The 8,798-nt window shown below is 51.4% G+C and overlaps 1 protein-coding gene across 1 annotated transcript in view; it reads left to right on the top strand.

Moving 5' to 3' along the window:
* Window positions 1-8,798, top strand: part of MGAT5B (alpha-1,6-mannosylglycoprotein 6-beta-N-acetylglucosaminyltransferase B) — a 71,499-nt gene that overhangs the window by 22,203 nt on the left and 40,498 nt on the right. The window lies entirely within an intron of this gene.

Genomic DNA, 8,798 nt, shown 5'->3' with positions numbered 1-8,798 from the left:
TCCTTCCCCCCTGCCATTAAATCCTGGAGCGAGCTCAGGCCGGTTTCTTGGTGCCCATATTCCTTGGGTAGCTGTGGAAGTGATTGTTGTTTGAAATCTGGGGCTGATATGTTCAGCCTTGGAGTTGAGCAAGGCTTAAAAGGAAAGAGGAGGAACCTGTTGGGCCCCGAAATGCTCACTGTGCAGAGCCGGCGTCCTGGCTCCTCGTGGCACATGTACCGCAGCTTGAGAGATGCCATCAGACCTTCCCATCGTGACATGCGGATTTGCTAAAGAGACATTTCCCTTTGCTTTGAGAGCCTTTAAACTTTTACTACTAATAATTTGGTGGTCACGCCGAGGCCTGCAAAAATGGTAACTGAAACGACTTGAATGTGGGGGGGGCAGATATGAAAAAAATGAGGGGCAGCACTTGGGACAAACTTTGTAATGCAAAAAAAAAAAAAAAAAAAAAAAAAAAGCCAGTGTAGTTTTTACTGAGGTGGAGTCACAGGTGACACTGGCGCGGAGTGTGGCAGCGATGTGCCACGCAAGGGGCTCCTCTGCCCCGTGCCGTACCACCAGAGCTGGCGTGAGAGCCACTGTGCATCCCAGCGGCTCCTGCTCAATGGCCAGCAGGGGTTCCTGTGCCTCCCTGTTTCCATCTCCATTTCTATTTCTTTTCCTCACTTTCCTTATGAGTCTCTTTTGCACCTATAATGGAAAATAGAGTAAGTGAGACTGTAATTAAAGGCTGTGCTGTGCCGTGCTGCATGCACACATGAATTAAAGCTGCACAGGCAGCCTTGGAGTGCATGGTCTTGCCTTTTAAGTAACATAATTTCACCACTGAAAAATATAATTTACCTCAGTAATGGCAGATGCGGGGGATTTTGTCGTTGCGAGGCTGGCTGGTACCCAAGCATACAAGGAGGACAACAGTAATCCCGGAGAGGTATGGACAGGATTATTACAGCCAGCGACTGGAAGGCGTTTGCTCACATTCGTTGATTTTCTTGGCCAATCTCGTGTTAAAAGAACCAATAATTTCAAGTGATGGTAATTTCTGTACACCAGCAGCCAAGAGAGAAACTTAAAAGCATTTAACGTGAACTGGCAGCAACTGCTGCAGATGGGGATCTCACGTTTCAGATCTGCCGTGTGGCTGGTGACTCTGGGACCATCACTTGGAGAGACCAGAGAGGATGGGACTTTATGGACCCAGCAGAGCAAAACAGCCTTGGCTTTTGTGTGTGTACTGAGTTGGGCTCAAGCGGCTGAGATTACAGCTGTCTTAATTTTCAGGAACAGAAAATCAGGGACAACTAGTTTATTGCCTTTTGCTCGTTATTAATTACCCCTTAAGAGCATTTAAGTCCCTTCCCTTGGTCCTGCATCAAGACTGATCTGTGTTCTCTCCTTGTTTTCACCCAGTCTGTGAAGATCAGGTTTTTGGTCATGGGGCAGAGCATCTCCAGATGAAGCAACCATTGTGGGGGGCTTTCTTGTGGATGGATTTTTGCGGTGATGGTCTGTAATGAAGCACCGGCAGCCTTTGCAAACACCCGTGAAGGGTTTCTCGAGTGCTCCCTTCCTTCCCTGCAGCCCCTGGGTTTGGCTGAGGTCTGCGGTCAGAGGAGAGGTGTTGGAACTGTTACAGCTGTGCTGGGTCTCAGCGGGTTTGAGCGGCTCCATCTCTGCTGCCAGGCGTGCTCCCTCATCTGTAGATACCTTTCTTTGCTTGCCCTGGTCCCTGCCCTCCTTTGTGGGGTGCACGAGGTAGCTGGAAGGGTGCGGAGCCAATACACCCCGTCTGCCGCCCGGCTCCGGGCTGACCCCGCTGCTCTGATGGATGGTCTCCAGAGACGCGTGGAGCATCCTGGGGCGAATCGAATAGCAGTGGTGCAAAACCTGGGCTTGAGACCCCATGGAGCTGGGGAGAGGCATGTTGAGGTCCCTGTCCCTTGGGGGTAACCGACTGCAGCCCCTGGGGGCTCCCTGTGCCACGGGGGAAGGGGCACCACCAACCTCACCGGGACCAAGCGGTTTCTCCTGAACCCAGATCGGCCCCGGGGCCGCAGAGATGCCCTGGTCTTGTTCATTATTAGGACCCCCATATTCCACCAAGGGCTTGTTTCTGCCTTCCCTCCCTGTCTCTGTCTCTTTGATCACCAGTGACCGACTTGAAGCTGTCAGCAGAAGATAATACAATTAAAGGGTGCTAATTTCAAAGGGATTTTATTCTTTAAAGTGTCTGGTTAACACGGCGGCCTCCTTCATTGCCTTCCCTGCTCAGCAAAGCCGTGAGCGCCAGCTTTGCAATTCCACCTGCGCAAAAGCAGATTAATCCTTGTTTTTACAAAGTGCTCTCCTGCTTAATACTGGATCTCTGATGAAATCGGGAGGGCTTGGGTTTGCTAAGCCCAAATTAAGGTGTGAAGGCTTTGGTGGGCTTTATGAAGTGGCCCATGAGCCCTGTCCCACTCCAGCACCAACTCCGACAGAGGGCAGGGGTGGCTTTCCCATTTGGAAAATACAAGGAGGAATTTAAATATATGGGGTGTAATTAATGACCTGCCTTGGAAAGCCTCTCAGCTGCCAGGGCAGGCAGCTTTACTCGACTGAAAGTTACTCCAAGATCTTTCATGGCAAAAGTCACCTGAAGGTTTTGCTGTTGCTCCGTAGGTGCTGTCTGAATACTCCATAGGTGCCTCCATGTGTAGCCCAACAGCCTCTCGCAATGCTTTAGATAAAGCTCTTGCAAGACCCAAATGTCTGACGTCCTCCTTAGAAGAGCTGCCCAGGGTTTTTGGGAGATGTCACGCAGGGGTATGGGGACACAGGCTGCTGTGCCCCCAGGCGTTGCTGATCCCTTCTCCAGCCCTGCCCAGGCTGCCCCTGCCCGTGCTGGGAAGGTAAGCGATGGGTTCCCTAACGAGGGCCAGCAGCCTGCCAGTCAGCTGCAGAAAAATCAATATCGCCGTTAATTGAAAGCAACCCTTGTAAATCATCAGAGGGGGAAGGAAATTAGAAATACTTCTGGAAGCCTCCTGGAGAGCGATTTACTGGGCAAGGGAAACACTCATTTCCAGTGGAGGTGTTGGTCCCCTGCTGGAAAGCATTTGGGAAGGAAGGAGGAGTTCTGAAGTGGCTGACCCAAGCTGGCACTGTAACCCGACAGTGCTGGGGCTCGGAGAAGCCTTTCCCTGGGGGCCAGGCTGCCCCCAACCTGCCCTGTGCCCATGGGGAGGTGGCACCAGGGAAAATGGGGTCTGCAGCGCTGGCATCCCTGGTCGTCCCTCTCCCCCACATAGTGGTTAGCCTGCAAAGGGTGTTATTTGCTAACGACTGATTCATCTTCAAGCTTAATTACTGCCAAGGCTCAGTTAATTTCCACACACTTTAAGTATTTGTTCTTGTAATCATTACATGACTCCATATTCCGCCAGTAATTAAAAGTCTCACAATATGACACTAAATGGGTGATGTTCCTGCATCCTGCCAGCCTGGCTCTATTAATTCCTGAATTGTCGCTGTTGATAAGCTGGCTTTGGAGAAATTGCTGCCAGATGCCACGGTCCCCTGCTATCCAGGTGAGCCTGGAGCGGTTTTTGACCCCTCCGTGCATCGTCCCTCTGTCTCCTCAGCACGCTGTGGGGCTTGGCAAGCGCATCGGCAAGGTGCGGCTGGTGCTGTGGGGTGTGGAAGCTGTCCAGGGCGGGCAGAGCCCCGAAGCAGCCCGCGAGGAAGGTAAGACCTGGCCTGCCATCCAGCCCAGCTTTGCTTGGTTGTAGTTTTGCCAAGCAGAGCTTGGCTGCGGGAGCAGCATCTGCTCTCTGATGCCACCGTGGGTGGGACTGGGAGGGCAGGGGAGCCCGGCAGCCAGCGCCACGGGAGCCTTCCTCCCCGTGCTCGCCTTCCTCATGGGTCCTGCAACCTGTTTCATCCCGGCAGAGGCAGCGAGTTGTTTCTTGCCAGCTCCTGAGGATGTCTGCAGCTCGGTCCTGGATGCTTTTGGTGTTGGGGACGGGCACAGCGCAGGGGGCTGTGCGGAGCCCTCCCTTCTGGGGTCCCCATCAGGGTCAGGGGAGGAGATGCATGGGGAAATTCATGCCTGGCAGCTGAGATAAATTGCCTTTCCCTCTAAGGCAGAGCATGGAGGTGGCTGTGTACCACTAGCAGGGCGGCCAGGGGAGCAGGATCCCTCTGTGTGCCCCCACCTTGCCCAAAGGGCTCTGGGCTCTCTGGGGGAGACCTGCAGCTGGAGGGTGATGGGCATCGCCAGCGCGGTAGGGGTATGGGTGCCCACGTGGGCGCAGGTCACTCACACCCTCCCCTCCTGCTCCCAGGCTTGTACCTCCCCCAGCACCTCCAGCTCAATTCACTGAACCTAATCCCGTGATAGACTTTGCTTTCTGTTTATTTTGTGCCTTTCCAGCCCGAAACATTGATATGCAAGGGGCTGCTTTATCGCAGGGCTTTGTAAATGAGGCTTCTTGATGCATTAACACGTGGAGGCCAAGTGCTGCTGCTGGCGTTCTTGTGCCGTGGCTGGTTGTGTTGTCTCAGGCGGCTTGCACAGGGAAAGCCCTGGGTACCCGGTGCCCCGGGGCAAGCAGAGCCCCGGGCTTTGGGGGGCTGGTGATGGTGCTGTGGGGTGGGCAGGAGTGTGGCAGCGGGGAGCTTTGCCCAGGCTGTGTGTCTGATTTACCCTATGAGGAAAATCAGATCCCATTAACCCTCCATCAGATGTCCCTGATTTGGGAGCAGCCGGGAGCAAGCAGCCCCCTCCGGAGGGACGAGTTTGGGGGCTTCCCGTCTGGCGGGTATGATGGAGGGGGGTGTCTGGGGAGGGAAGCTGTGGTGCTGATGGTGGAAACACAGGCTGCCAAAATAACCCTTCCAAAGTGAAGCGTTGTGTGCCCATGAAACACCCAGCTGGCAAAGAAAATGAGAGGCTGAGGGCTCGGGAGAGCATCTCCTCCAGGGGATCCCCTGCCCTGGAGATTGTGCTCAAAACTGGGTATTTTTGGTCTCACTTTTTGTCAGGTCCCTCTTAGTCGAGACTGCTGAGGCTGGCAATGTCTTCACGGCTCACCGAAGGCAGTTTCTCGCAGCCTGCAATCAGGCTACTCAAGCACATAGGCAGATATAGCTGATTTACGCCTCAGTTGAGTGAAGATTAGCGTGCATCGAAGTGACGATGCCGTAACCCTTCTGTCCGTGACCCTTTGTGTTCACATAAATAAAACCTGCTGCTGCCCAGGCGTATGGCTCGGCTCGGTGCAGCTCTGGGAGGCAGGAGGAAAGCAAAGGTCTGGGCTTGTGGCTTCGGCTTCGTGTTCTGCTTGGGGAGGATCTCACAGCACTTTGTAGCATTTATACAATATTTTAATTAATGATCTTGGTTATACATTGCTGGGAAGTTGTCCCTATGTTGGTGAGATCCTGGCTTTGATTGGAAAGTTGGTTTTCATCGTTTTTTTTTCACGAAATTTCTTGTCACCTCGCTAAAATGGCAGCGCCCTCCCCTGGGCTGTGCAGCCATGGGGGTGGCTCAGCGGCTGCTCCTCTAAATACATTTGTGGGAGAAAATTTACCTGCAGTAAACTGAAATTAAAATAAATGGAAGTAGTTTAGTGAGTAAAATGCTCCCGTATTTATTGCGTGATTTATTGCATATCTTGGCATTGGAAGAGCTCGGGCCGGGCTCTGCCCATGCATCATCCGATACTTGCTTTGGATGAGTTTCCAAGAAACGTTCCTGTCCCAAATCACGTTCTCTGGGATGGTTGCCGAGGATGAATTCCCAGTGAGCGCAAACATGGCCAGAGCGAGCTCAGGTCTTTATTCAGGTGTTCGTGGAGGGGAGACCGAGCTGTTTGTCTGAGGTGTAATGGAAAAGATTGCAGTATACAGAGATACCAGAAACTGTATTGGACGCATGTGCTGTTGTGGGATTTTAAAAATATTTTTATTTATTTTAAAATTTTTATCCCATTGACTGGCTGGAGCTGCCTGTGAAGCATAAACCTGCTTATCGGGGGTACGTGCCTTCTCATAGGCGGCTCTCGGGGAGGTTGCGAAGGCGGGTGCAGCATCCCTGTCCTTGTTCGATGTCAGGAGAGGCACCGAGGAGCTGAACGACCTGGCAGAGCCCGCGCTGGGGGTGCAAAGCAGTGAGTCCTGTGCCTCAGCCCCAGCACTTTTTTTTTGTTTTTCCCCCTAATGTTGCTATACATTTCTGCCAAGCTGGTAGCAACGAGGGCTTTGGGCTTTTGCTCTGCTCCCTGGGGGTCTGAGCCATTCCCAAGCAGAGCAGGTCATGAGACCCTCCCCACACTCCCCATCACGGCACCCTGGGGGGCTCAGGGTTCTCCTGCCTTCCTACCACTCCACGGACCATGAGCTCAGACCAAGCCAAGGTTATTTATTATCCAGGCTCAGGGTAATAGCTCCAGCATCGGAGTTATGAGGATTAAAACCAGGATTACAAGTCAAATAAACACAAAGCATGCAGCTGAGCCTGATGAGCCAGGCACCCGCCCATCACTGCTGTCTCTCCTGCTACACCCCCCATTGGGAGCATCAGTGTCAGGGGACTGACCCAAATTTTAGGGAGAGCATCAGCTGCTTGGTAGCCCCCTCGTGTCTGTGTTTCTGTCCTTGCTTTCTCCCCTGTGGGCAGCCCTGGCTCCTGGCTTTTTGGGTGCAAGCCACCTCGGAGGGGATGCAGAGATATACACAAGGGCATGGATCCCCCAAAAAAGTTCTGCCTCCAGCATCAGTGAGGTTTATTTGGATTCTCTTATTCCAGCAGAGCAAAGCTTCTAATTGCTCTGTCTTCATGGAGATTTAAATCACCTTTTTTAGTTACCTGCCACTTGGATGAGGGCTTTTCCCCATATCCCTGGGCACCCCTCAGCTTGTCCCCCACCGGCTGTTGGGCAGCTCCGGGCTTGTCCCACCAGGGTGGATGGGGAGAGGAGCCTGAGCTGGTGGGGTGACCTGCAGGACGTGCCCTAGGGGTTCGCTTCTTCAGGAGATACCCCAGCTATTTTAATGGGCAGCACCTCCAATGCTGCAGCAGGAGCCAGGAGGACGGGAAGGACTTTTCCCCTTGCCGGGAAGGGTTATCCACCAGTGCCGCCTCTGGGATTTGGGCTCCCTGTCCCAGAGACCAAAGCTGTCGTGGGGTTGGACATCGGGAGGTGATTTTTGCCCCTGGGGAGGGAAAGCAACAAGAGCCCAGCACCAGCCCCGAGCACCTTTCTCAGCTGCTTTCTGCTCTGCTTTGGGACTTTAAGGGGGGGGGGGAAAGAAAAAAAAAAAAAAAAAAAATTCTTTAAAGAGGCCAACAGCAACGCAGACGCTGTTAATGAGCAAGTTGAAATCCTTTGGTAAACGGCTCTGTGCGAATGTTGCGTTTGTTGATGTATTATCTTCAAAACATCTGTTTTTCTCCATCTGTATTGGTCTTCACAAAGTCACTGCTTTCACCAGTTAATAGCAAGAAATATCGGATGAGCAAGCAAATATGTTTAGGGCTTGTATTATGAAGACAACACGCAAATAGAAAGAGATTCATCTTTTCATAATGCCACTTTTATAAAAGGCAATAAAAATACAGCGCCTTGTAAAGGGATAAACAGGCTGGATCTGAGCTGCTGCTGCAGGGTTGGGGACAAGAGACAAAGTGAAGGGAACCAAATTAATGCATGAAAAAGTAAAGGAAAACTCAACCTCCAGCTATATTATATGGCAAATAATCTGCCAGTGGGGAAAGATACATCTTAATAGCAGTTTTTGAAACGAGATGAATACTGTATACAGTGCATTATAAGGCATAGTGTGATCTGAATCTTAATCAACATGGGGAAATATAAATCTGAAAATAATAAAGATGAAATCAATATTGATGGTGAGAAGTAAAAGCACTGTATTTGCTGTAGTAAACGGTTTTAAGGTCCCAGGGAAAAATTTGTTCTAGAAAACCCATAGTAATTTACTACAGTTTCAATAGCTGGCGCAGCCCCAGCGCCTTTTGGTGGCGTTTATATTGTCGATATAGAAAAATTTAAAAAGCAACAAGGAAAAAAAAAAAAGCCCATCCCCGCTCCCTGCACAGTGGTAGCGCTGGAAGTGAGTTGTTCTTTCGGCTGGGCTGGCAGAGGCCATGCCAGCATCCCGGTGGTGGGGATATTCCCCTTCGGCTTGGCTGTCGCTGAGCAGAATAAGCCGCTTGCCTTGTCCTTCCCAGTGTCTCCAGTTACTAAGAATAAGGCATCAAATTCTGACGAGCTACAGAAACCCTTTTTGCATTTAAGGTTTTGCTTTAAATGTCTTATTTTCTTGTCCTCTGCCCAGGTGACAAATCACTGTAATGATAGGTGATGCAACTTATGTTTAACCTTCTTGTCATCTCTTTAATACGTTAAATGAAATTTGCTGTTCAAGCGATAGCCTTGTTGCCCAGCAGGTAAAAACACCGGGGCGGCTGAGTCAGTGCTGCCCATGTTGGCGCTAAGCCTGAGGCCCATCAGTGCTCCCGACGTGGGGGCACAGCTCCTCACCACAAGTGTGAAATCCCTCTCTCAAAGTCATGGGCATTTGGAGAAAACTGGTTTGACAAATAGGAGCGATGGGTGTGCAAGTGGTGGGAGATTTGAGCCTGGCTGCTTAGAATCATAGAATCACTTTGATTGGAAAAGACGTCTGAGATCATCGAATCCAACCTTTAACCTAACCCTGCCATCCCAGCACTAAACTATGTCCCTAAGCACCTCATCTATCCTTCTTTTAAATACCTCCAGGGATGA

The sequence above is a fragment of the Egretta garzetta genome, unplaced genomic scaffold (assembly GCF_000687185.1).
Source record: "Egretta garzetta isolate BGI_Z169 unplaced genomic scaffold, ASM68718v1 scaffold34, whole genome shotgun sequence".
NCBI classification, from domain to species: domain Eukaryota; kingdom Metazoa; phylum Chordata; class Aves; order Pelecaniformes; family Ardeidae; genus Egretta; species Egretta garzetta.
Note: the sequence above shows the minus strand (reverse complement) of the source record. Positions and strands in the feature narration are given on the sequence as shown.